Source organism: Thunnus maccoyii, chromosome 17 (assembly GCF_910596095.1).
Source record: "Thunnus maccoyii chromosome 17, fThuMac1.1, whole genome shotgun sequence".
NCBI classification, from domain to species: Eukaryota; Metazoa; Chordata; class Actinopteri; order Scombriformes; family Scombridae; genus Thunnus; species Thunnus maccoyii.
Genome location: NC_056549.1, coordinates 29,190,608 through 29,218,594, shown reverse-complemented (window position 1 = coordinate 29,218,594; position 27,987 = coordinate 29,190,608). Strand labels below are relative to the sequence as shown.

Genomic DNA, 27,987 nt, shown 5'->3' with positions numbered 1-27,987 from the left:
AGAAAGTAAACACACCTTGTTACTTAACCAGTGGTGGATGAAGTACTGCCTAGTTTTAACTTTACTTTTACCTTTGTTCAAAATGTTTTGTTCTTTGTTTATGTACTTTTATATTTTGCTGTACTGGTACAATGTTAATAAAGGTAATGAAGTGGAATTACATATATTGCAACATAATCTTCAAGTTTTAAAATCTCGTGGACTCTTCCCTCTATATAGCAAATGCTTACATGTATTGGGAGTGTGGGGAGTGTTTCAGGAAATGCCTTCTTCCAAATGTCAGCAGGAATGATCCGCTGTACATCTTTGGTATCTAAGATGACTATGTCGCCATTTGACAGTGTTCTAATTCCTGTCACCTCAACCTGAAATGAAAATCAGTAATTCAAGTGACAACTGAGCTTCATATTTGGAAAAAAAACCACACAGGCACTGATGGTCCATTCTGACCCTCATGCATTTCGAATGGTCCAAGCTAAATGTGACAGGGGCAGGACATTTTTAAAAAAATGGCATAAATACCTCAAAATTGAGCAATCTCTCTGTGGTATAATGTAAATTGAAAATAATAAAAGGTTTTTTGGATAGTGTGTTAAGATGTACGTAATGATTTTTAAAATACAGAGATTTGTTCTAATCTTGTAGGTGTGTGTGGGTGTAGGCTTCCATGTATCATTTGCATTTATAACAAATGGACCTTAGGCTTATTTTGGCTTCTTATCTCTCAATCACTTCATTTCATTCCAATATAGACTAGTATTTAAAGCCCAGGTAAGATGGCAAATGACTGTTCATCAATTTATAGAAAATAATGTAAGTGTGGAAAGGGTTAGCAGATTTTTTGCATAAGAAGGGATGGGAAATTCGGTGCAAACCGTGTTAGTTGGATTGCAAGGATTTAAAATCTAAGGTTCAAACTGAGTGTTGTAGTAGGAAAACTCCAGAAACTTACAGATAACACATGTCCATCCATTGTCACAAAGTGATCCACCACCGGCGCTTTCCACAGGTCCTTCCTTACAGGTGATGGTGATGTCAGGAGCCTTCTGGCCTCCTCCTCAAGGTGGCTGGACATGTCAGTGGGGGTACAGGCATATATTGCTGTGTTTTGTTCTTTTTGGTAAGTGTTGGGTGCCAAATTTACTTATCCCATAATTTAATAATAATAGCGTTAGCAGTGGGCATAGTGTCTCTGCTTATCTGTATTTTTTTTTTTCATCAGATAGTCATGTGTTCTCACACAAGCAAGCACCCAAGGCAGAAAACTGCTTGTAGCAGAGCTGTAACCGCAGAGTAGGGATATCCTGATTGTAGTCCGCAACAGAACTGTTCCCTTCAAGCAGAGCCTGAGCAAACTGAAACATAAACTGACATTTATGACATTATTTGTTGAATCTATAATTGCTGAATCTATTAGCATAATATTTTCCCATTAGTGGGAATCAAAATCTACGTTGGCATCTGAAGATCAAAAAATTATCTTTAATATTACATGGAAACCTTAATGACAACAACAAGAAGAAGGACGTAACTAATCAGTAGCACATGGATGTGCACAAGGGTGTCCATCCTACTGACATGGTGTACATCACACCATGTCCGTGTCAGGTTGCTTCATTTTTTGTGTAATATAGAAAAATTTTGACATTACTAATACGATTTTCTCCTAATATTTACAGTTCAAGCCCAGTATATTCAAATGGACTCTGTTCACATAATTAAATGTAAAAACCATAAGCAGTAACTTAATTTTGTTATACAGATGAAACATCATATAGTTGTGATATGGCCATAGCAGTAAACAGTTTTTCAAACCTGTCAAAATACTGTCCTGTTCAACGACCAATAAATGGTATAACTTCTACAGGCCATATGTTCACTGACACTGTACTTTTGCTCTAGTCCCTGCTAAAAGAAGAGGTCTTAAAAGCTTCTCTTTACATTTAAAAAGCTCTCACTAACTTGGCAACAGGCTTCTTAACATATATAAAGGTTTGCAATGAACAGTTGAACAGTCTGGAAAAATGTTAAAAGCACCATATACATTGATCAACCCATAACAAATATCGTGAACATTTCTAACCCCTTCTTCAATTTTATTAACTGTGAATTCACCACTTCCAGTTCAAGATTTCTTTCTTCCTTTCTTCAGTCTCTCCCAATGATTCCATGTAAGTGAGCTGCCTTTTTCATATGTCACAGAACTACAAGAAAAGAATGGTTAGTAGTGCATAATTAATTATCATGCAGGGTGTCTACAGCTATCAGATAATTAAACTTGATGCTTTTTTGGACATTTTTAAGACAAATTTAATGATGACTTTTTGGACAAATCATCTTATTAAAATAGCAGGTAAGTATAAAGATAAGTACTTTACATTTGGTCAAGTGCAGAGGTCAGATTTAGATATGGATATGGCTGACTCCAGAAACAATTACAAGTGCTGTGGTGGATAATACAAAATAAGGTTTTCACACAATTTTGCATAGGAAAGACTACTCACAAAAAGGGTCCAGTGTTTTCATTTTCTAGGATTGCACCAATCACTGTGAAGTTTCTGAATAGGTTCTTCTCCAATGACAAGAAAGTTCATGGGACCAAAACAGAGAAAATATTAGTTTAAGGCACATTGGGTGGACATAGCTGTTAAAATGATCTTAGGAAACACTGTAATATTTCATATGATTGATACAGTGGTCAGAGTGCAGGATTCATTCTATATCCATTCAATATGGACCATATTCTGTGTACTTCAACTAGCATCAATAAGTCTGATGGGCGAATCAATTGCTTATGACTGCTAGCATTTGTTCTGTTCAATTTCTGGGTGGTATGTTGATATGTTGGGAATAATAAAAATACCCAGACATAATCTTTGTCAGAGACTGGGTACACATTGTATATACATTGGGGTAGTCCTTAGAGGAGACAGAAAGAAAGATTTTCAATACCATAAAAACAAAATAAATAATTTTGACCACGACCATTAAGGTAACTTCATACCTTACAGTTCAGAGCCACCAGTCCATCAATAACCTTTTAAAAAGATCAGTGACATTAGTTGCAATTGGGGGAATTTCAGTTCATTATGAAATGTAATGTTGATAAATATGCTGAAAGTATATCTATACACAAACTTACCACATCTGGTATGGCCTGTGGCTCAAAGAGCGCCTTTAAATCTGAGAGGCCTGCTAGCGTGGTTAGCACGGTGCATCTACAATCTATGGTTAACAGTGATAATACTGATGCTAATGCTAATTTTCGCTAGCGAAAAACAGGCCTAAAACCATTAAAACAAAATGTACTCACCGGAAAAACTGACTCATTGATGGGTCTTTTATTACAACCAAACGCTGAATAAGACTGTTTTTAGGCAACCACAATGTTACAATTAACTTCAGTGAACTGAAAACACACTGTGAAATAGCAGCAGCTACGCCTATATGCAATGGGTATGTTACATAAGCAATGTTATCGCCGTGGTAGCGACTTGTCAATCACAATGTAGCCATGCCCTAAAGCATACGCTGCTTTATCGCCAAATTTAAATTAAATGGGGCCATAATTTACAAAATGAAAATCATGCTGTATTGAAGAAGACTTGAAACTAGCGATTGAGACCATAAACTCATTAGGAAACAGTTTACTGAGGTAATAAATCAAGAGAGAAGTAGGGTCATTTTCTCATAGACTTCCATACAGTCGGACTTCTTTTTGCAGCCAGTGGAGTTTCCCCCTGCTGGCCATTAGAGAGAAGGCAGGTTCTTAGCACTCCCGCACTGGCTTCATTTTTCAGCCCCAGAGGTTGCCGCTTGGTCTGCAAGACAATGCCCATACAGTACCAGTCAAAAGTTTGGACACACCCACTCAATGAAGGGTTTTTCTTTATTTTTACTATTTTCTACATTTTAGAAAAATACTGAAGACATCACATCTATAAAATAACACGTGGAATCATGCAGTAAGCAAAAAAGCTTTAAACAAACCAAAATATCTTTCATATTTTAGTTTACTCAAAGTAGCCACTGTTTGCCTTGATGACAGTTTGCACATTATTAGCAATATTTCAACCAGCTTTATGAGGTCATCATCTAGAATGTGTTATTTTGTTTGTTTGTTTGTTTTTAATTAACAGTTGTGCCTTGTCAAAAGTTAATTGGTGGAATTTCTTGCCTTCTCAAGTCAGTCAGTTGTGTTGTGCTGAGGTAGTCTTGGTATACAGCAAATAACGTAATTCCACTACTGTAGTAATCCATATTATGGCCAGAACTGCTCAACTAAGTAAAGAGAAACAACAGTCCATCATTACTTTAAAGACCACCAAGATGGCAAAGCTGGTCAGCAAAAAAAGTGGGAAGATGCATGAGAAGAACAACTCAGTCAATCTTCACGTCTCCTCCTCAGTTGATTAATGGACTTTGAATGGCTTTTAGTGCAAGTCATATGCAAAAGATGAAGACTCTTCTGTTCCCCACTATCTGAATGGAAATCATTATTTAAAAATCTTTTATTTACATCTGTTGCTTATATCTATTCCAGATTTAGGAATACACTGAAAAAATGTCATCTTTTACACAGTTAGAGCTACAATTATTGGAATCATTAAAGGCTGATTTAGTTGAGGGTTTTTTGGACTGAACTGTCAAAAAATGTGGAATGAAAATGCAATTTAACGGTTAAATCTGTGGCTGCCCCAACTTGCTATAAATTACAAACACATCCAGCGTTAAAGTGGTAGTTTGGATTCTTACCCCTATAGTGGTATTTGATGGTCCATGCAAGTGTAATACATCCACCAAGTCTGGTCTATTAACTCCTTCCCTGTCGTGAGAACAGACCAAATGGACCAAACTGGGTGGATATATTACACATCCAAATACCACTATATGAGTAAGAATATGAACTATCACTTTAAAGTCAGCTGGTTATTGTTTTATGTGATTTTAAATGCAGCTTTACAAAGGGTAAGAAGTCATTGTCGTATTGTTGTTTAATGTGACATTTTGTTAATCAACATGACAATATATGATCAGTATAATTTAAGCATTGAGATGTAGCTTAAATATTCCATTAGTTTCAAATATACATGTTCATCTGTTCAAAGTAATGACATTTTTCTAGTTAATGTCACCTTCTTCCTGCGTAATAGATTTCTACCTCATGTCCTGATATCAGATTGGGCCTCTAAGCCTAGTATATGATTAGTTTTAGTAATGCTTGACTTTGTTGCAACTCTGACTAACTTGAATTCCACTGTCTGACAGACATATATATTCAAGTTAACATCATCTTTCCTGTTAATGTGAGTTTATTCTGAGTAGATCTCTATCTCAGGCTCTGATTTGAGGAGTTGTTTAGAAAAAAAGTCATTTCAGGTTCTGACAGCTATTTATTGTAAAACTGTATTGAGTTTTAATAAAAGTTTTGTTTTGTTGCAGCTCTGACTGGTTTTATAAAAATGTTATTGCTGTAATTTATATACAACAAAAGCCTGTAAAAGCTATCCTGTAATATACTAAAATTGTTTTTACAGTAATTAACAGCAATTTTACAATACTTTACTGCCAACTTTTTTGCCAGGTATTTACTGTAAATTCTAGAGACAATTCTTTACAGTGTGTATGTCTTTAAAAAGCTCAGCGGCAGCAGTGGAAGACCCCAAGTGGAAATAGAGTCAATTTACACTATTACATTTGATTCAGCATAGTGCAATCCTTCATAATTACCATAATTATCATAATCAGACCTGGATCCTGATAAAGATGGTGGAATCAGTCATTAATCAATCAGTCATTAAATCTGTGAGTAAAAGGTTTTTTTTAGACGTATAATTTACAAATTAATCTTATCTCAACATCATTCAATGAATATATTTTAACCTGTTGTAGATGTAAATAGGCTGCTGTACATGTCATATATTCCAAAGAACATGCTTCTCAACTACATTTAGTCCAGTTTTAAAATCTTACATACCGTACGTACACATGCATAGAATGTATTCTGAGATGAGAGATCATGTCTAATATTTAGAAGGGCAGAAATCACTGATCAGCCACATATAAAAGTAATAATGTTAGCACACAGTCCACAGGGCCTAAAATCTCATATAAATCCCAGCGTGTCTGACAGCTGCTTCAGGCTCGGCAGGAGGATGGAGACAGGCAGAAACTCAGGGTTTGTTAAAGAAAATCTGCCGGTGAGCAGGTTAGGTTCACAGAGTAAGTAACTGATCCACAGTTCAAGTGATTTGGGGCTTCTGGAACAGAAAATTCAGTTTCCTTCAACTCAGGGTTAACAAGCTCACTAAACCTGCTTCCTGGAAGGGACTGCAGATGGTAGGTTCCAGTTACTCCTGCTGATATGCTGCTTTTTCATCAGTATCCTTACAGTACCACACAACAGCTACAGCCCTTTACATAAGGTGGTGGTACTGCATGTGGTGCCAGCAGTGGGATGTTTTGTCTTCATGGACACTGGAGATCAAGCAAGCAGGCCAGGGCCACACACTCATAATGACCCAAGAGTTCCTCCAGGGAGCCACCAGGCTACAGGTGCAGCAGCTGATGGAGGTCCCAGGAGCACTGCTAATGAAGCTGATAGAGAGGCATACACACAGGAGCACGATTAAGAAGTTGAACCAGGCACATTTTTTGCATAAACTCCTTTTTACAGTGCTTCAACATCCCTGTTTTTTTTTCTAGTGCCAACAATGTACGGCTGTAGGGAGATCAGCATATTAGCAGAGCAGCAGCGTCAGTGCTCCATCTGCACCACATCTATAGTCCATAATGTATCAGGCACACATTAAAGACACAAGTAGATCTAATTTCTAAAAATTTGAGCTTTCTTCTGACTTCTGTTTTACTTTGGAAAATAGAAACGTGTTCCACTCATGCCTTCCTCTCAGCTCTGATTGATGATGCCTGACTGCACACATTTATTTTCAGCTAAGAGTACATTTACTGTCCATTATCTCTGAGGGTCAGACTGTGAATACAGTGTTCACAGAGGGAAGAGGCTTTGCACGAGATGTTTCACCATCTCATCAGCAGGTGGCAATAGATGCCCACTGATTTAATGTTGCCTCTTCTCTTCATTGCCTGATGATTTACAGAACAGCTAGCTCCTTCTCAAATGTTAAGCACCTGTTGTTGTTTCTTTCCACATCCTTTTAAAATAAAAAAAGGATTATTAATATAAATATCTTAAAATATTTGGAACTTAGACATATCTGCTTTTAAATGTCATAACTTACAGCTATGCAGTGTTTTTTCAGGGTTCATAGATGGTACAGTACTGAGCAGTATGTCTTTAGGAATAATAACTGTTGTAACACCAATGAAAGATAAAACTCAAATATAATGAAATTGTAAGACAATCCTATAAAACAAAGAATTTTCTTTTAACTTTTTCTATTTTCACTTATCTAGAAGGTCTTTGTTGCTCAGTTCAGAGCTGGCGTTCTTCTGGCTACTGAGGCTGGCAGATTAAAATTATTCAGGAGGAAAATAGATTGTGTGAGCTGTGTGATCTGGGTGACATGAAAACAGTCCTATTATTTTTTCTGAATTGTACAGACCACGATGATTTAAAGGGTTACTTAGCCATTTAATATTGTACTTTGCAAATTCACATAAGACAGATTTTAAAAAAGAAGGTCAAAATCTGTACAGCAGTGGTTGAGATATCCTGACTTGTCAGCCCTATTGTAGTAAAGGTTAAGCCCCAACAACACCAGATCCTACATTCTTCATAGAGTCCGGCCTTGTAATATAGTGATATATTTTACTTACACAGAATGTTGAGAAATTAAACTTCCTATGACATGCACGAGAGATGTGCATTAGAGGAGACACATAACTGAGTTCTGTAGTATAATAATATTGTAAAACTGTTCTGCAGCATCTCTGTTGTCTCTGTTCTATACTAGTAACATTGAGGTTGGTGAGCAAAGAAGTTTTTTTTTTTTTCTTGATATAATCTCTTATCTGAAAGTACACAGGGAGGTCCTTTTGTACAGTATATATCATATTTCTGTACTATCTGATTTCAAGGCCATAATTACACTTCTCAAAGAACTCCCCTTATACCTAGATGTGTTATAAGAGTTGCTGTTATCCTGGATCATAGATGGACTTTTTTATAGTATTTTTGTTTTTATTTCACAGCTGTAGAGAGATGTGGATGTTGTGGTTATATGTACAACTTGAAATGAACACCTGCCCACACACCAAATGTGGGTAAAAATAAACTGTGGTGGGTAATATTGTAAAGTTACTGGCCTCATCACTAGCCAAGGCTAATGACTTTGATAAGGCTGATGATAAAAATGAAAGAGGGGAGAAGAAGACATTTGACATTCAGTGCCAAATGGTGATCGGGTTGTGATTGGTTTGTATTTGATCCATACAAATAACATAATGTACTGTCAGGATTGCATGACAAACCATTCTGTGGTTGGAGGCTGTCAAAGACATATATTCTGCTATATTTTTTATTTTTACTAATACTTGTGTTTATGTAGCCAGGTGAAAATTGGTAGAGAGTGTTTTTGGCTATATGCTGTTTCTTTTTGTTGAGGCAATGCTGTCACTTTAAGACCAGCTTAAGGGTAGATCTTGCAAGAGTACAGAGCTCTGTGGGACGTTAGGTACAAGGAAGCAGCAGTGCCAGGAAACTAATGCCTGCTGAAGTGTGTCTTTTTGCCTATGTGGAGGAAAAATATCCCTATAAACATTGTTCTAATACAAAAATGGTTACCAGCATCAGTAGAGGAGAGTATAATTAATCTGCCTAATTTAGCGGGGAAATAGAGTGCCATGTTGTGTTCCAGATGTGTGTTTGTGTGTCTTAGCGTGCAGGTTGCACACTGGAGTGCAACTGAGTTCATATATATTTCCCAGTGAACTAATGTACTTTACTGAAAGGTAACTATACAAGTTGTGTGGTTGAACAAATGTATTTATTTCTATTTTCTTTATCAAGAAACAGATGCACAATGTCTAGAGTTCATTAGATTGAGTTTTCTGTAGGAGATATTGAGTTAGAGTCTGTCTACTGTAATCGTTAATGTTATATTTTGTGTTCTTTATTGAGTGCAGTTGGGGAATAAAATATCCACTAAAAGAATTTTGCTGCGTGTCCGGTCCCATCATTTATAACCAGGCTACAATTAAACTGATTGAGTGGCTCTCAAGAAAAACATTTTGGCGAGTGGAAATTCTGATTGACTGGTAACTTTAGAATCTAGTAGCCATATTGGCTGGTGATAAAAAAAAAATAAGTTATTTTTAAGCCCTGGTTATATGATATGTGTCTTTATCAGTAGGCTACCAGGGTGCCCCTTGGATGGGCTAGTTAGTCTTTAGTTTCTGTCTTTTGATTATAATTAGAGACTGTCCACACACACACAAACATACAAAAGAAAAAAAAAGGTGCAGTTATAATAAAGTTAGTTAAAGCGTCTAGCTTTCTCTAGATGAAAGGGCTCTATTACTTTTAATAGGACTAGTAAGGCAAATGGTAAAGGCTCATTTATACATTCCTTAAAATTTGTTTAAATCAAACTTGTTTTGCATTTACATTTTGTTAACTTGCAGTTACATTTCACATCAAGATGGCCTACTATATAAATATAAAAATACATTTTCAAAAAAGCAGCTGTCCTGTTCTTTTCAATTTTCTTGGAGTCCTCCCTCCTTGTGATCTGTCAGGTAACATAAAATACATGGGCTTTAGCAAGGCCTCAATGCGCAATATGTAATTTTCTGCTGTGAGGGATCCCTCAGTCAAAAAAATAACACAATACGTAGTTTGATGATGTTGTGAAGTACTGTAGGATCATGGAAGTTGTTGTCCTCATTGTTAAAAAAAACCGGAAGCTGGTTTATTTTTAGGTTAGGATTCTTTCAGTGTTCATTGTTCAGGACGTTTTTAGCGTGAGCAGAATTATCTGCAGAAGTCTCCTCCTCTCCAAAACAAACAGACCCAGCTGATTAAAACTGGTAAGAACACTGAATAAAGAAGTTTTCACATTGTTGGAAACATTAGGGATAATGTAAGAACACAACAAAACAAAACATATAACATAGGTCTAGTTTCTTTGAGACATTACAATGCAGGAAAGTTACATATTGTACCTTTCAGTGACTTATCGTTAAAACAACACTCCACATCAATAAATCAGCCTGAAAAGCAACTCACAATAACAAAAAGCCATATGTTTTTTTTTGTTTACCAGAAAGAAGCTGCCCTGCCTACTCTTCATCTGACTGACAAGCACTTACACACAAACAAGCAGTGAGAGACAGTTTAGCTTTCGCTTTCATGACGTAGGATCCACTCAGTTGGATGCAAGGCACCTTACATCAACAGGGCGAAAAGCAACTTGCTATGAAAAAACAAAACAAAAACAAAAACAGCAAGAAAGTAGATGGCTGGCAATGTTTTAATGTCTGGCTATCCAGCCGACAGCTGGTGCTTATGCAAAACTCTGTGGCAGTAGGTGAGTACAATATTGAGGTACTTGCACTTTACTTGAAGTACTGTTTTTCCATTGGATGCTACTTTATACCTTGTAGTCCACTAAATTACAGAGGGTTGAGACTTGTTGACAACATCCTTCCATGTCATGCACTAACTCTTGTTGTTTGTGCTAAATGTAGTGCCTTTTTTCAGCTTTTTTATACTTGGCAAGTTTTGAGTATGTGATGATGGTCTTTTTAAAAGATGCAGTTCAGATGACGTAAATATAAGGTGACTTCCTTCTTAGGTGGAGGTGGGTAGGGGGGGTGGCTACATAGATTAGTCAGATAGCAGAAAAGCAAAAACTGGACATAGCTGCATGAGACCACTGTTCACTTCCCATTTCCAACTGCAAGTGTTATGTTTCTAGTTGCAAGTCATGACATTTTGAACCTTAAACTGTGATGTAGTGTTTACTTTTGCCATGACAACAAAGGTTGCTTAACTTAAGGAAGTACTTGTTTCAAGTGATCATTTTAACCCAAACCATGATCTCTCTCTGACCCTAACCAAGTGGTTTTGTGCATAATCCTAACCAGACTTCAACCACATCATAAAACATAGTTATTTTTTAACAGTGATTTGTAATGGTTTTGGAAAGTGGTATATTACTGTTACACTCCTTTGGTCATTTTGAAAACGCCATCTGTCTTATGGAAGGCGCTGAAAACGCTCATATATATCATTTCAGAAGTCATTGGAAATAGACCTACTGTTGTTTCGGTATGAGGACGTCTTTTAATAGTTAACCTGTCCTTTTAACTTTATACACTAATAAGTGTAGAAGCTGTAACCCTAATAACTACATCATGAAATTCTCAGATGGTACTGCCATCTTAGGTTGAATAAAGAAGGAAAGCGACATTTCAGAGTATTATTTAGATAACCACCTGGTGTTGAATGTTAAAAAGACAGAGGAGATGGTGTTTGACCCGAGTCTCATCATGTGGGTGACCACAGGCCTGCGGTCACCCACATGATGAGACCATTTCACAGGTGTCATCGTACAAATACCTCAGTGTTTTCATTAATAGCTGGCTGACCTGGAGCATGCATGTTGATGGTCTCTGTAGCAGACTACAACAACGTCTGCACCTCTTGCGAGTTCATGATGTTGATCAGAAGTTTACAGGAGTCTTTTATTAGGTGGTCTTTGAGAGCCTAATTAGATATGGCAACACAGTTTCGTTGGGACTTAGTAAGGATGTGACAGCGAGATTTGATGAGAGGCTGTGGTTAAATGGCGACCGCCAGTCAACATGTGCCTCTGATCACTATAATGGCGTCGGACAAAGCTGAGCATCTCTGCTGCTTAGCAACAAGTATCTGACTACAGAATACCGTGTATGAGCATCTAAATGTGTATGTGTACATGCAAGTGGATTAGTAGAGAGGACAGGGTGAAAACACCAAAGAACAAAAGATCTCAGTGATCGTGAGGAGAAGTGGCGCTTACTTTTATTTATGCAGAGACACGGTGTGCGAACATACTTAAATGTCGGCCACAGTCTGATTTCAGCAAATAAAACACAACCCACAGTCTCACACAAGATGGTGAGCTAACACAAAGCAGTCCAAGCAGTTGGACAAACACAATTCAGTTTAGCGTGATGAACACAACCAAAATAAGAGGAGCAGAGTCGACTCAATTAAAGATGAGCAGGTCACAGAGGTTATCCTTCATCGTTCTTCTGCAGGAAAGGGTGACAGTGCTGGGTTGCACAGCAGTCTTCTTTGGATCCGCTAACGTGCTCGGTTGAACACAGAGAAATCCAGCGAGGCTGAGATTGTTGAGATGCAGTAGGGGCGAATAATATAGATATATCACAATCAAAGTGAAAAACAAGTTGTTTTCTGGTTTTTGTATAATTTATATATATTTAATGCATTGTATATTTGTTTATCCTCTTAACAAACAAGTTGAACACAGTAGTGCATACACAGCAGTATACAGTAGTAGATTTGCAGGTCTAATATGTTATGCCTACCTTGCATACATTTAATAATTGGGATTCAGGAGGGTGAGTGTGAGCAAGCATTCTCAATGTGACAATTTTGTTTCAGTTTTGTGACTGGTAGCCTGTATTCTTTTTTTTTTAAATTCAATTCTTACCTTGGTAACGAAGTAATATTTTTCACTGTGGTGTCCACATTAATATAGCCTGCATGAAAGATGCGCTATTTGGAGTCCATCTTCAGAACATTGTAGTTTCACCACAGCAGACCTACGTCAAATTACGTAGCCCAGTGTAAGTACAGTCGGATTCTCTCAGCACTGCGGTTGTCTTTTCTTAAGTCCTTATGAATTCTCCTTCACATCTTTCCTTGACCTTGTGACGTTTTCCATCAAGGTCAAGGGAACATGGTTAGAAAAAGACTATAGGAGGTACTTTTCGACCGCAGCCTTTGACTCTGCCGGATTTCACACCGCGGTGTGAGCTGAGTAGAGCATGATGGGAGTTGAAGTCCGTTTGGAGTCCTTTTGTTTGACTTGGTACCTTTCTTTGTTATTAGGCTTTGTGACTGCATGCAGACCTGCCTTTGTCTCATGCACATGGCGTATGAGGCCCAGAAGTTTGGTTTGGTAACCTCTCTGTGCAATTGAAGTCCAAACCGTCCAAATGGAAGTCCGAATCATGCAGACTGTTTGAAAGAACTTTCTGCAAAACAACTACTTTTACTTTAGATACTTTACGTACATTTTGCTGATGATGCTTATGCACTGTAATGTAATGTTACTTCTTCCACCATTGGTAACTCCAAATATGTCTCATTTACATGCTGTGTGTTACATTCACCTGATTTTCTTCAGAGTTGGAAGGTGTGTGAACCAAAATGCTGCTGCATTTAGCCACAGGGGCTAAGGTAGTTTTGGATGGTCTGTAAATATCTCCAAACTGTAGGCTGGATGCTAGTGCAACAATAATACCACAATTTGTTTCTACACACGTTAACTGATGATGATGTGATATGTGGGTGTGGAGGCTTTGCAGTTGTTTAAAGACACCTTTTAAGGAACTGGGATGAGTAATGTAAGTAATGTCATATGTACTGGCAATAACTGGCAAACTACCTATTTTGTTGTAGACATGAGGGCCCAAGAAATCTGTCAATATAAGCTATGTGAACTTTTTTTTGTATTATAATTTGAAGATAAATGTTCTGTTTTCTGGATCAGTTTATATTAATGTGTGGTGGCTGAGCATTATTGCATGACACAGTAAAACAAGCTTCATCATCATCCAGTAAGACTGTTGAAATCAGCGTGTGTGCTTGAGAACCAGAGCAGACCTGCACATACGGTACATCTCATAGTTATTCAGTCTTTCTCTTATTATCTGCTGCTCTGCCAGCCTCTCACTTGTCTCTGCCTGCTATCTCCTCAGCTTGGCCACACGCAAGCTGCCCTCCACAGCTCTTTGCCCTCCAAAGCCCCACGGCAGCTGTGATACAGGAAGCCATGCATCAAGCAGTTCTGGAACAGCTCGGCCTGGAGATACGCAGCAGTGTTTTTCTGTTGGCTAGGCGCTGAGAGGCAGTGTGGCTCTCCCGCTGACTCCCCCCCTCCCTGTGCGAGCGTGGGGCGATGGGCACAGTAGCAGTGTGCTGATGAGTCAGAGCGACCAAACAGCAGGCAGTGAGGCATGCTGCAGCACTGTCTGACACACAGCAGATGTACTTACTCTCTGTGGGCACAACACTCACATTCAATCTCAGGCTAAAGGCCAGTCATGTTTGGGTCTGAGAACAGCTCGCGATCTCTGCTGTGTTGAGCTCCATATTACATACATTATAGCATATGTACTGGATGGATGATATACTGTAGGCTATATATAATTTGGTTTCTATTCCATCATGGTGATGTGAGCATTCATAGCACATGTAGGAAATATGTGATGACACATGTAATGACTCTTAAAGAGACATCATTTTATCATTATCTCTGTATGACAGCCTCCTCTGTGTCTCTGATATGTCTCCAGAAGTGTGCTGACAGGCGGCAGGAAGTGAATGCAGAAAACGACAGTATTCTGGGTTTTAGTGAGGCCTTGTGCAGAAATACTCTAGTTGTAGATGAGACAACGATCTCACAAGTGTCACGAACTGGCTCAGAGTCAGTGACAAAGAAGAGAATCACACATGAATAAAGCTTCTAAAAATTAGAGTTATTGTCAACCTAATATAAAATATAATATATAATAATGTTAGTCAGCTAAATCAGTCATGAATGCAATGTGTGGATGAGTGAAGTATTTGATGCGTGCAAGCAAAACAAAACCAAAGTCCAACCCGTCTGGCTGGTGGAGGCCTGGAAGGAAGAGAGAAAGAGGTCAAAAAGAAGACACCTAAATAGGCTGGAGGCCTAAACTACCCAGGTACAGGTAGTTCCCTGCTCCTCTCCATCCCCACCCACTGGCTCCTGAGCCAAGAAGCCAAAGCAACCTCTTAAGCAAAAGGCAGAGAGAGGGACATCACACAAGGTCTATTTAATGGCTATTCAGGATCTTTTAATCATACCACATGATGCAGATGGAGTTCACCCAGTTGTGGAATTGTAGATGTTCACATTTCTTCTCTCTTTTTTTTTTTTTTTTAGCACTTTTTAAGGACTTCTTGTCCTTAATGGCTTAGAAGCTGAAGTTCATTCTTGACCACAGCAGCTGACAACACAATCTCAAATAAAGGTCCATCTAATGAAGATCCTGTGATATGAGTGAAAAGCTCAAAAGCAGCGATTAAATGGACTTTGCTTTGAGATTGTTTTGTTTTGTTTGAAATTACTGTTTCAAATGAACCTCAGCTGTATATTCAGAGAAAGTAGAAGAAATGGAACAGAGCCTCATTTCATGCTTGTCATGTCATTATTTTTGGTTGAAAATTAAAATAAATGTAAAACAGAAGAACACCCAACACATTATCACTGTTTTGAAGATAATTCTGAAAAACTTAAGGGATGATTATGGTTTATTACAATGTGGACATTATTCCTGAGGTTTTGACCAAAAACTAATATAAGCTGAAGCTTCATATTAGCTTCTGCTTCACTTAAATGCATTTTTACAGAGGACGGTGGATTTTTTCCCCTATTACATTAAAATGGCTTTAGGAAAGGATCTCTTAGCAGCCAGTATGGACAGGAGGAAAGATTACAGCGACCAATAACTTTTCAATGTACATATGGGCATGTAAGTACTGTATATGTAAAACACACCTGAAAAAATGTGAACCTATCCTATAACCTAAATGATCTGACACCTACACCAAGCTGTGAGCCATCAGGACACTAGGCCAGTCGTTAGGTGATATAATTAATTTATTCCCCTACGTAACAACAAAATATGTGCTGTGACACAAGCTACACCATGTGGTGGCTAAAGCAAAATAAAGGAACTGAAACCGAACAAAAAATAGATAAGGGTTAAAGGGTATGGCAACTAACATGTATTGTGTGTTTATCAAAGAATTCATCAAGGAATTTGGTGAAAGTTTAATAAGAAAGATCTCTATCATCACACTCTGCCTTTAAATGTCATGGGTGAACACTGCTGTTTCCTTCCATTCTATTTCTCTGTCTGCTGTCAAAATCCTTTCATTCTCAATTCTGACCTCACCATGCCTGATGGTGAGTGTGATGATAGAAAGTGTGATGTTAGAGATCTTCCTTATTAAACTTAAAAACAAATCAATGACATGTTCCTTCATTACCATGAACACACACATTGTAGTTTATTTTGATTCAAACCCACACACACACTGTCCTGCTACTAGAAATTCTCACTTAGAGCACAAAATGTAGATTCATCCGCCACTGAAAATAGTCCCCCAAAAATTAACTATTTCTTCAGGTTTGAGTAATATCTTGTTAAAAATTATAGTTATATAGCACCCTGATACCCGAATGGTTACTGAAATGTCCCTGGCTAGATTCCAGCTAGGGACCCTTGTTGCATTTCACATCCATCTCCCTCCTCCAATGTCCCCCGTCTGGCCCCCCACCGCCTACCATCCAACAAAGGCATAAATGCCAAAAAGCTTCAAATAGATTTCAAAGACTGACATCTTTAGTGGGAACCAATGGACTTGGAGCTGAGAGCCACAGACATGGTAGAGAAGCCAGAGAAGCAAGGAAGCAAGCAAAGTTTATTTATATAGCACCTTTCACAGACACCAGTCACAAAGTGCTTTACAGTCAAAGAAAGTAAAATCAAATACAACCAAAATAAATAAAAACAAAGACACCAGATAAAATATGCAAGGAGAGAGGACAAAATAGACAAATAAAAAATATAAAATACCACATACTACCCAAATGCCTGTCTGAACAGATGGGTTTTTAGCTGCTTTTTAAAAGAGTCCACAGTATCCAAGGACCTAACCAGAGAAGCCAGCCATGTATTGATAGACAGACTAACACATTGGTTTTTGTCTTTTCATGGGAATTGTCGGTGGGATGGTGGTGGTGGAATCCCTGGTTATCTAACTGCTTGTGTTCTTTCTCCTGTATGACCCTGGTATATTTCCACTGGGTACACATGCCACAGTACAGGGGCCTATCAAGTGGCTGCTTGAAAATTTTGTGAGCAAAAAAAAAAAAAAAAAAAAAAAAAAGAATGATTTTGGAGCAAAGCTTGCTGAAGATAGGGAATGGGTATGCACACATTATGATAATCCAGTCAAGCTCATTTGCATTTGAAATTGTTTTATTTGCATGAATGAAATTACAGAAAAATTACACATAATTAGGATAATATAAAATATTTTCTCACTGCCTGATCTACTTTTCATCATGCACATTTGGTAATAATGTTGAGTGTGAGGGTCAGCTGAGGTCTCATTTTCTCTCTGATGTGGCAACACAACAGGCCCAGCTGACAGTGAGGTGCTGGAGGCTAATGAAGTGAAGTTTTCTCATGTGGCAGTGAGAGCCCAAAGTTTAGGGAAGGAGGGTTTTTAAATAAGATATTTACTGGTTTAAATTTGTATTCACTATGAATGTATTGTTGATAAGGGAAAAAAAACAAACTCCACCTCCCTCAGCATCTGACCTCGCTGAGTACAAGTGTTTATCGGGATGGTTTCTAAATTAGTGAACTGACCTTTAAGACCTGAGATGAAGAGCAGGTGAAGTTGTCAAACTGCTAAAGAAAGAAGCTGCAGGGCTTTGTGCTCAGATATGTAATTACCCATTGTTTCCAGTGAGCATCTTTGTTTGGGTCACAGAACAAACAAATAAAAGTCAACCTCTGTACACCTGAAAGAATATTCTTAGTATATATATATATATATATATATATATATACTAAGAATTATTATATTACTATATTATTACTATATATAATAATAGTATAATACTGTTAATAACTGAGATCTGGAAACATGATGACACCACTAAAAAGAAGTCTGATGGGTAAAGAAAGCAGTAAGGTGATCACACAAACCTCCATGTAGCACTGTAGGTATTTACCAGTGGAGGCTGGTCCATAGAGGCAGAGGAGGTTGATCTTCCTCTATTTTTTGAGAGGCAAAAGGGAGATCAAAATATAAAAAAGAATATTTGGTTGAAATAAACCATTACCAAATCTCAGTATTTATAAAGTATTTTTTCTCTCTTCTTTGGAAATAATCCATTACTGAAATTCTGGTTAAAATGCTTCAACAGCGACACCTGCAGGGCGGGAGGAGAAAGGGCAGTGTGTGTGAAGTGGAGGAGGGGGGCAATTGGTGGAGGTGGAGTGGGGGACAGAGGAGGACGGGTGCCTGCTGTCCTCCGCAGGACGGGATCTCTTACATTGGACTTAATGTATTTCATTTTTTTTCATGCTAATCTGTGATTGGCCATGACACATAAAATGACGCTCCAAGGGAGGACGTCCTCCCTTACCAATCAACCAGAATGCAATATTGACATCGAGTTGGTCCAATGATAGTTTCCAGATTTTATCTTCAATTCTAATGTTGTGTTGTGTAATGTTGTGTTCACACCAAACGCAAAGCGAATTTTCACCTCACTTTACTCATGCGAGTTTGACCGCTGGATCATTTGTTTTCATTCACGTCATTCGCACGACTTTTTTCCCCCCGCGAATATTCACTAGAGAAGAGGAGATTTATTTCCGCCATTTCTTTCCATCATCAACCATGACTGAAGTTACAACCATTGCTGCCTTGTACCTGTGGTGGAAGTCCCAGATATGGCGGAAAACCAAACGCCGCCGTATCTGAATCCATGACATTATCCGGAGGCACACACAGCTGGGTGAATTTCACTGCCTTCTCCAGGAACTGCGCCTGGATGACGGCGGTTTCCAGCGGTACCTCAGGCTGACCAGGGCCCAGTTTGATGACCTGTTGGCGAGGATCGGTCCCAGGATATCATGGATGGATACCAACTACAGGAATGCCACAGTGAAATATAAAATTTTCCCATGGGCACTTGGCTACTGTTCTAACCTCTTGACTAGGAGTAGGGATTGCCATTGTGCACTTAGTAAAAAAGTCAGTGATCACAAAGACATCTTTTGTATTGCTTTAGTCTGGCTCTGTCAATAGAAATTCTGTACAGACTAACTCAAGAGGTCTGGTAACCTAAATGTTTGCTAGAGGCGCCGTCTTCTCTGGCAGTGCTTCTCGACAGACACAGCGGCTGTAACTTTAATCTCTCTTCAGTATCCATTATTGGCAAAAAGAATCGAGCTCATGTGAGGTCAAGGGTCCGGTCGATACCCAAATGACCTACGTCGTCATGAAGACTTCACATAACCATGCCTCTCAACTCCTCTGGTAGAACTAGCTGATAGTGAGTTTCCTCACCAACTTGCCTCTTCCTATAGAGAATTCTGTTCTTCAGCTCAAGTTTATTTCTTGCAGAAGGATGGGAAACTCTGTCAGTTCTCTCCTCTCAGCTGGAGGACAGAAATGGAGGAGGAGAGTATACCCAGTTTTCAACTGACGGATGACTTCACACATAGGAGGATCGGCTCTGCTTTTGTTTCAAATCCTCTTCTGATATGCTTGAAATTACAGGAAACCTGTCATATTGCTCAAGCTGTCTGGAATAGCTTTAGTCAATATAGCAAGAGATGTTACAAGAGGAATAATAGGACCATTGTTATTGGTGTTCACAGGTGGGCAGACTAGGTGTTTCTCACAGACTGCACTAACAGCGTTATGGGGGACATGAATGAAATTGTCAGACTCAGAGGCAGATGGGGTTGTATGAATTGGTTAATTCACTCCTCCTCTCTCTGGGAAACCAGATTGTTGACAGGTTCTGCACAGGGATATTGTGAAAGACCAATCCAGATCTATGTTGCATCTCCCTGCTCAGTACTGAAGCTGGAACTTGAAGGTGGAGAGGGCAGACAACCAGTGGTAGCTTGTTGCATCTAACTTAGCTGTGGTCAGAATGAAAGTTAGTGGGTTGCTGTCTGTGACCACTGTAAAAGAGCTTCCGAACAAATAGTCACAAAACTTCTCAGTTACAGCCCACTTGAGTGCCAGAAACTCAAGTAGTGAGATTTGCTTTTGGACAATCCACAGCTGGTGAATGCAATAACACATCTCCCCTTCCTGCTCTTGACAGAGCTCTGCTCCAAGGCTAGTTGTGCTTGCATCTGTATGTTTGCTATGTTTATTATCTGCTTTTGGTTGGAAAAACATAACACTGGGGCTGTGGTGAGCTTGTCAATGAGCTTGTCGACAGCTGTCTGTCCACCTTCCTTCAAAAGGCTCTTTTGGCTGGAAGTACTGAGCACTGTTTTCTTTGAATCCACCACTTCTAAATGGTGGGTACCCAGCATTGAGGTTGTTCAGCAGCTTCACAATCTTGGAGTAATCCTGGATGAACTGCCTGTAATAACCTGCGAACCCCAAGAACAAGCACAGCTCTTTGAGGTTTCTTGGACTTGGCCCTCAACTTCAGTTCAGCTTGAGAATTCAGTGATTAATATTTGTTTGTACAGTACATGTACTGGCTTTAATGAGCCACTGTTTGAGGTGTGCTCTTGTGTTTTCTAGGTAAAGTGGCATGCAGCTGGTAGAGTCGTGGGTGGAGCTGAGCAAAAGGAAAATCCCCTGCACACCTTTTCTCCTGCAGTGAGGAGCGTGTTGCTCTGTGCCCTAGGGCCTTCTTGTTGCTATAATGTGGATAATTATTTTACATTTATCTTTTGTGTTTTATCCTGGAAGACGTTTGATCTGTTTTACAGACAAAACATGTAGAGTATGAAGTAGCACTGAGCTTTCAACAACAGTTTCCAGTTGTTTCTGAGGTGTCCCTAGCCTGTTGGCGTTGCAGACCTCATTAGGCTCAGCCTGATTGTTGCTGAACCCTCTGCTGGCCAGTGCTGGCTATCATGTTGCCAGCACAGTGACTCAAGAGATAATGAGCGGGCCTGCCCCCTTGTTTTCAGGCAAACAGAGACAGAGTGACTATGATATGTATTCCACAGCTGCAGTTAGTCTACAGTCACCACAGCCTGTAGCCATGCTCTGGGACATGACAGATGTGACCACATCTGTACTCATCTGCAGCCCCAGGTTCTCATTAGTGCCAGGGCTTGGCTGAGAGCCACTAGCATCATTTCTTTTCAAATTAGATGTCTGACATATGTCAGATAGAAATGCATGGGGATGTTTGTGTTTGTTTATTACTTAGAATATATACTTAAGGAATTTGGGATTCCATGATGTATCCTGTCTGTCTTACTCGGGGTCCACTTTTCTCAAAATCATCTTCTTTGGGGCATTAACTGACAATTTATCAAGAGAACAGTACACATACTACTGTAGGCCGCAAATAAGTGTACTGTTGGCCCTGATAGATGACAAAATGATTGGTAACATGATAACTTCCATAAATATATCTGAAAGTATTATATTTCGGCCTCTGATGAGTCTTCAAGCTCAGGTAACTTTTACAGAAACAGCAGTTTTTCAAATGTATTTAATCATCTGACTGCTACTTGTAGCAGCAAACCCACAGCAATACAGCCCCTTGCATTTGCACAGATCTCTACACCCACTAACTAACACTCATCTAACCAGGTAGGAAAATAATCCCACCCCCCCTGCTGACCACAGGCAGTTCAAACAACACTGAATAGGTACCTGAAGTCAGTGACAGGCTCCACAGCTTCTTAGATGACATGTTCACTAGTTTCATGGACTGTACTGTAACTTCTTTGAACTGCCATTTGTAACATAATGTTATAATAACTCTGCTGTGTCACTGCCAGTCTGTTGCATTACGCTGTGCTGATTAACAAATAAGTATTAATGTCTAATCATTGATGAAGCCTCTTGGATGAGCAGAGAAACATCTTTAAAGGATAGGTTCACATATTTTCAATTCAAAACATTAGTCACATTCCCATATGCACAGTGGTTGTTGTAATCATTCCTCCTTTCAGAGTGAAGAGATCCCTTCCTAATGTGTTTTCAATAGGGGACAAAATCTACAGTGTTCTTTTAGTGCAGAAATACATTATAAAGTTCAGCTGAAGCTAATATGAGGTTTCAGCAGTCTAAGGGGGATATTTCCTAAGCTTGTCACAAGTCATCATCAGGGGCGCAAACTGCTGCGTCACCGCAATGTTTTAATTTAGCGTGGTATTTACTAAGGCTACAGATGTAAATGAGCCCATCTGTAGTTCATCTGATTTGAAGATCTGATGCCAGGCTGTTTTGATGTGCGTTGAGTAATGTCTGGAAAGGAATGGAGCGCACAAGTGCCGTTGAACTTGCAATACTGGTTGAAGAGAAGAAACTTTTGGAACTACAATTCATCCCGTGAGAGAAATGTTACTGCATATATTACTGTAAGGAATGCTACTGTATATGTGAGGAAATATGATCAGTGATTGAATGATTTGTGGAAAATCAGTGGGAGATTTTTGGTAAAATTATTAAACTCCTTTCACAAGATTGTAAGCACATAATGTAACGTTTAATGACTATAACTGGCTGCTTCAGTAATATCACACTGGACTGGAGTTGATGAGCCAATAAAGTCAGGAAAAATATGCAGGAAGGACCTAAGGGAAACAGAAAAATAACTGACTGACTGTTGCTTCCTGCTCTTTCGTCTTGTGTTGTGTGGCTGAGCAGAGAGCTCTAAAGTTACTTTGTAATACATCTTTTAAACTGCGTCTCTCTCTGTTTATCTCTGCTGTAGTCTCTCTTCCTCTGTGTGTGTTTGCTAAAATGATGCCACAGATTTTAAACCTGATTTACTCAGACATTAAATTTCAGACACAGGAACGCCTTAAAATACATTTAGCATGAGTCCAATTTTCAGTTGTGGTTACTTAATTCTGTCCCTTGCTGCTAGCTCAAGCTGCCCGACAAAAAGCTAGTGAAGTAGCAGTAGCTAGCAAGTCCTCCTGAACAAATGATGCATGTCCGTGGCATCACTTCTCTTGACCTTGGACGTGGCATGTTTGCTGACAAGTCTGCCAGCCCTGCCTATTAAATTTGCATATTGACTTACAATCACAATACAGGTAAAATCAAGATCCAGATAATATATCCAGACACAGATGATGTGAATACTAGGTGGAAATGGGGCCTTGACACAGACTGTAGTAAACTGCCTCTCTCTTCCTCATTTGGTCAGTTTGCCATACAGGAGGTAAAGCAGGTCGTCCACTAATCGGAAGATCGGTGGTTCGATTCCCTGCTCCTCCAGTCCACATGTTAAAGTGTCTTTGGACAAGATACTGAACCCCAAATTGATGTGTGAATGTGTGTGCGAATGACTAGTTCCTACTTATGCACAGGTTGGCACCTTGCATGGCAGCCCTGGCCATCAGCGTATGAATGGGTGAATGTGGCTTGTAGTGTAAAAGTGCTTTGAGTGGTCAGAAGACTAGAAAGACGCTATATAGGTACAGTTCATTTACCATTTTACCATTAGTTTCATACATCAATACAATACTACATATGATGGTACATGATGGTATCTATATGATCTATATGATATGTGATATATCAAATGTTAGTGTGGATTTTTCCCTGTTTGTTGCACAGTCTAAAGCTTTCACTATAAATGATGAGGGCCACCTACTGCTATGATCCGTGCATGTGCTGTGTGAACAAGCTATACATTTTCTGTTTTTTACATTATCACATCTCACCCAGGAGGTTTAATCTTCCTCCATTTCATTTCTTTCTCTGTTTCTGTGTCAGTGATATCTCAAAAAGGTTGTCAATGATGTTGGTGCATGTGGGGCTTTAGGCAGAGGACAGTTGATGAGATTTTAGTGATGATCTGGATAAGGGACCTTACTATGAACCTATTAGAGATAGAGAGTCGATTCCTGAAACTGAGGTTTAGAGGGCATGAAACCTATTGAACTGAAAATTGAAATAACAGCAATGATGTAATTTTAATAATGCAGCGTTAGTATCTGGGAAGGACTGTGTGGTTTTGTAGAAGCCACAAATCTTTAATGTGTTGGATTACAGATCAAAATAGTGGTACAAATACAACATGTCCAATCCTTTGATCTTCACCATGTGGATATAATATAATGGAAGCAAAAAGAGCTTTCAGCACATGAAGGACAATGTTAATAGACTGAATGAAACAGACAGTCCGACTAGCTGAGTTTTTGGAGCACTCAGCCTTTTAATGAGCAGCGATGGCGAACAGCCGGTGACTGAGAGGGCCTGAGCAGTGACACCCACCAGGGCAAATTTTCACTGCGAAGAGAGGCAGGGAAATTAAAGACATCAAATAAATCTCTGATAAAGGTTTTTACCAGTCTGCTGAAGCAAAGGAAAAATATCAAAAAAGATGCTGGACTGTGTGTGGACTCACCCATCAGTAGATAAGTCTATCCCCTCTCACAGCTCATAGTCACAGCTTATGGAAGTCCAGGGCTGCCAATGTTGACAGATTTCACTGTAGAGGCCCAGGAGAATGCTTCCATACTGAAAATGAAAATGAGCATTTCCAGTCCATTTTCACCAAAAATGAGCTAAAATTAACACATAGTTCAATTCTAATTTAAGTGAGGTTAGCGCTGATGCTGAACTGCTAAAATCTGTCTACAAAACAAGACGGTTTTTGAACTTTGAACTTTTTTATCTTAATTTTGTCATATACACTGTGATGCACACTCAGATGGAAAATAAAATTAAAATTTTATCAAATAATGTCATTTTATTATATTTTTGAATTTTTGAACTTTTTATTGATGCCATACAATCTGCACATTCTCTTATACTGTCTATCTTCACATATAAATTTCATGGGATAGAGACAAACAAACAAAAAAACAAACAGAAAACAAGCATGGTATAACTGACCAAAATATTAAACAAACAGTAAAATAATAATGAAAAAAGATAATAAAAAATAAAAAGTACACCAGAGGCAGTTTTCTATATTCTAGCTCTTTCTGACATAGCTTATATCCTTGGTGACCATATATCCATAAAAATGTCCATTTTCAGCTGTATTTTAGCTGTGACCTTTTCCATAGTAAACACCTCATTAACCTTTTCTTGACTTTGTTTTATGTTTGGTGGCCATGGCTGCTGAAATGATTTCATTTTAATATGGCAGCCCTGGACTTACACTGGAGCTATCCCCAATGCACAGCACTATCAGTTTTACTGTAGAGGTTGATGTCTCGTTCTCTCCAGTACACACAGTAAGGATGGAGTTTTCTGCCAGATGGATGCCAGCTCTTGCAAAAGGACTGAGGTGAATGAGGGAGTCAACTTTCTTCTTTAGCTCATTAGTTTTAATGTGAAGGTGGTTCTCAAGTGTTGCCTGTGGCCACCCTCTGCGCAGTCGTATGCTTTCAGTCCAGCTCAGGCTTAGATGACTAAATCACTTTAATTAGTGGACTAATTGGTGAATCTCACAGCTGTTTTCTTCCAAAAAAATATTACATTGGTCTTAGTTCAGTATTTCATGCCAATGTCACTGAAAAGTCATGATAAAAAGGAAAGGGTACGATTTTGTTCCTTGATGATGATATCTTGAGTTTCAGCAGGATTTGTAACTAATGTGGACAGTTCTACAGCGGGGAACTACACGTGGTTTGGTTGGTGAGTGCTTTGTTGCTCAGGCCTGACACCCCGTCTAGTTAATTCCACAGCAGATGTAGGGATATGGCTTCACACCTCTGTGCCAGGCAGATACAAGAAGCTTTCTGTCATTCCCTGCGGTGATACTGTGTAAGAGGATGGGCTTCCTCCAGCACACCTCTGCTGCACTGTCAGCCATCTCTTCCTGATGGCCCCACCACATCTGACACTGTATTCATCTGAGGAGCACAGAATGAGCCAGAGAAAAGCCGCTCACAAACACAACACGTTCCCCTTGGACAGCATTAAGACCCTCTCATCAGCCCAGAAAGCTACACATTGGTATTACCACGTTGATTACACAGAGCTCAGTCTCACACAGGCTCACTGTACCTACAGTGACTGATTCATACGCTGCTAAAGAAATCCTGAGGGCCAGTCACTTTGATCAAGAACCCAACTCAGTAATATGTTAATAGGGCCAATTTTTCCAATCCATCATAATGTTTTGCATTGGAACAATACAAAAAACACACCTACAAAAGCTGTATTCTGAACTGAAGACATGCATAACATCACTTTAACAGTTTATACAGGCCTGCACAGATTGAAAACGTATGGCCAAAAGTTGAAATTTGTGTATCTTTTTATGGTTTGAGATTCCACAAATTTTGGAAAGGTTATGAAAAAGATCAATGCAATTTCCTGATTGATATACAGCTGTTGGTATGCTGTTGTTTTGCATCCATTATATCATACATATAGAGATTCTGACAGCTATAGTTCCATTGCAGACTAACATTTTACATTCAAAATGTGATCAGTTCTTAAAAATAAATTTTTTGTACTGTATATATAATCACACAGATTCTTCTTGGTGTATTATGTTAATATACAGCTGACTTTTTGTAATACACATATTGGACCTCATTCACTAATATGTGCATAGAAATGTTCTTACTTTGCGTACAAAATAAGTGAACACCTAAAATTACCATCAGATTCATGACACGTGAACACCACCCAATTTTGTTCTTACCACCGTGTGTATGTTAGTGAATCAGAATTTAAAATTGACAGGCACGTGCCTGATATTGGTAATTAGGATACTGTCACGCCCCCATTTCTCCATATAAGGAAAGCTCTGTTGGAGCGGTGCAGTAGTGGAGAGAGCTGTCACTCATTGTAAAGAGGGCCATGATGGTAAAACTGTAGAAAAACTTTACTGCTAGTGAAATGCAAACACTAGTTTCAGAAGTAGAAGCCAATAAAGGCAGATTTGGCTGGTAAACATGTCATTGGCATTGGCTGTGAATCCTGTATACAGCCTGCATACCTGTTGCACCACTACCACACAGTACCTCTGTAAGAAAATAAAAAGTTGTTACAATGTGTAGATTTGTGGAATTGATCTAAATAAATCTCTACTGCTGCACCAGGTGTGCATCGTGTTTCGTCCACAACAGGCTGTGATGTAGCGACAGCAGAGCGTCCCTCCCTGAGCCTCTACTGAACTGTCAGGCTGTGAGGACACTAAACAGGCTGCTGGTTAACCATCTGCATATATCACAAACAAAGCTGGTGCTGCACATTCCAATATGGAAATTCCAATATATAAGTTGTTGTCATCTAAAAGAGGGAACAGGACAATTTTAATATAATAATTTAATTACATTTATGATGATGGTTTATGAATGACAACATCTTAGCTATTCATTTTATAATTAGTAAATTGTATATTATTAGCAATTTCACATTTTTAAATGTTGTATATTTAGGTCCAATCATTACTTAAATAAGTATGGTTCTAGTATACTGTTGCATGGTCTAAGGCAGTTCTAAATTTGTTTGCTGAATAAAAACAAATTCGGGTAAGAACATATTGATGAATCCCAGATTTGTGTTTAAGACATTCATACACATGGTTTGAGCACAGATTTGTGCGTACACACTGTTTGTGACACTTTTGCTGCTCAAAGCCTATAATCATCTACCCAAACATAATGAAATAGACAAGGTTCTGAGGTATATTTCGTTTGTTTGTGGATGCCATCTAGAGTAGTATAAAAAACAGAACATTCACTGACCAGCTCTTTCCCGCAGAGAATATGACAAAGCTTCCTCTCAGCCACTGAGAGGACATATTGCAGGGAAACTTTTCCAATGCCACAGTGTCAGCAGGGTAACCTTGCAGGACAAATAGGGAAGTTGATGACTAATTGTTATCATCGTCTTTGTGAGATATGCAAGACAAACAAGCATGAGGTTAACGAGTGCATGTGATCTGCTGCTCGGCTGAAGGAAAATAAAAACAGCACACTTCCAGTACAAGACAGTCCATATTATTCTCCATCTTTATAGCAACTATACCACCAACTGTGCATGGGGAAGAAAACAAACTTAAACCAGGGCACATG

General features: G+C 38.9%; 1 long non-coding RNA gene across 1 annotated transcript; it reads right to left on the bottom strand.

The window, feature by feature from the left end:
* Positions 1 to 23,848: 23,848 nt before the first annotated feature.
* On the bottom strand, positions 23,849 to 27,737 carry LOC121882861. The gene is made up of 3 exons (XR_006092173.1): positions 27,658 to 27,737; positions 24,351 to 24,463; positions 23,849 to 24,232 (listed from the first exon to the last, which is right to left on the bottom strand). It is a non-coding gene; the product is annotated as an uncharacterized LOC121882861 (long non-coding RNA).
* Positions 27,738 to 27,987: the final 250 nt, after the last annotated feature.